Source organism: Diaphorina citri, unplaced genomic scaffold, assembly GCF_000475195.1.
Source record: "Diaphorina citri unplaced genomic scaffold, Diaci psyllid genome assembly version 1.1 scaffold11085, whole genome shotgun sequence".
NCBI lineage: Eukaryota > Metazoa > Arthropoda > Insecta > Hemiptera > Psyllidae > Diaphorina > Diaphorina citri.
This window is the reverse complement of record NW_007388458.1, coordinates 243-1,735: the sequence shown is the minus strand read 5'-3', so window position 1 is coordinate 1,735 and position 1,493 is coordinate 243. Positions and strand designations below refer to the sequence as shown.

The 1,493-nt window shown below is 37.3% G+C and overlaps 1 long non-coding RNA gene across 1 annotated transcript; it reads left to right on the top strand.

Annotated features, from left to right (window-relative positions):
• Window positions 1–76: 76 nt before the first annotated feature.
• Window positions 77–1,157, top strand: LOC113472962. Its single transcript, XR_003395077.1, has 2 exons — window positions 77–268; window positions 927–1,157. It is a non-coding gene; the product is annotated as an uncharacterized LOC113472962 (long non-coding RNA).
• Window positions 1,158–1,493: the final 336 nt, after the last annotated feature.

Genomic DNA, 1,493 nt, shown 5'->3' with positions numbered 1-1,493 from the left:
TACATACTCCGCACACTATCAATATATTGTCAATATTTTTACAGTATTGTCAATAATATTGACAGTGTGCGGGGGGTATTACTTTTCTTTTGCCTAATCCTAATTCTATAAGATAGGTAATTGATTCATCTTCCATTTTATCCTTGGGTTTGTGTTATCTTCAGATTAGATTTATTGTGTTCAGCTTATCTTTCATATTTCAGATCCATCAGTTGACATAACATACCTATCCATGGATTTTATTGAACAAGTGTTCCATAAGGATAAAGTAAGTGTGGGTGGCTAGTTGTCTACCTGTCTGTATTTGAAGAGGTTTGATAGAAGGAACTGTAACTGCTAAGGTCCTTTCATAGCGGAAGTAAAGAGAGAATGGTGGACAGGACAGGAGAAAGCCAGCCATTCTGAGAAGAAACCTTATCTGTTCAAGATAAAATTTAATTTGAAGGTGTGAAACAAACCCAGGGCATGAAACAAACCTGTTCCCTAGGGGTTTGATAGAAGCTGGGGTATCTACATACCTACCTACTATGTGGGAAGATACTAGCCTGGAATTCCCCTTGCTAAAGAAACAGCAAAAGTTGAGTGTGAAGGGCATCCACTCATAAAATTTTGTAGCCAAAACCAAATGTCAGTCCAAAAGCAACCACCCTAGAGTTGTTTGAGAGGCTGACCAGAATGTTGACCCTATGTGAACATAAGAGAAGGTATAAAAGAAAGAAGAAGATTGTGGAATAAACAGACAGGCAGAATGAATGAAAAATTGCCATGCTGAAATTTAGAATCTACTTTGTCCATTTAACAAAAAAAAAAAAAAAAAAAAAAAAACCTTTTTAACCCAGAATATGAAATTGTCCATTTAAAAAAAAAAAAAAAAAAAAAAAAAAAGAACCTTTCTAACCACCTACCTACCTTTTTTTCTCTTTCAGAAAGCGAAATGAGAGGTCATATCAAAAGAAGTCACAACTGACCTCACACTGGTGTAATCTTCAGTTCTAATCAATTGAAAACTCCATAGAACATGGACTACGGAGAATTCTCCCACATCCTTGCCGGACTCATTTATGCTGTGTTCTGTACATGTTTCATTTTCTCCACCAATGAATTCCAAGCAGCCGGTCTCACGGTGGAAAGTGTGTTCAGTAAATTAATCAAGGACGAGAAGACTGACTTTATTCTTCATCACATTCAACGGATGTGCTACACGCTGATGGTTCACACAATACTGCCATTTGGTAAGAGCTGGACAACATAAGAAGACATTAGGTTGCCAGCCCTGTTGGCTTGGATTGTAATGTGCCTTGTGAGCACTTCATAGGTTTGATTCCCACCTGGGGTGAATTTTATCTCAATGATGTAAAGTTTGTTCTTTGAAGGGAAGCTTTTTCCTATCCTGGCTTCCTTCTCTCTTTGCCTTCTGGGCAAAAGACTTTAGCAGTTACAGTTCCTTCTATCAAACCTCTTGGAGAAAAAAAATTAAAAAATCTTTAGGTACG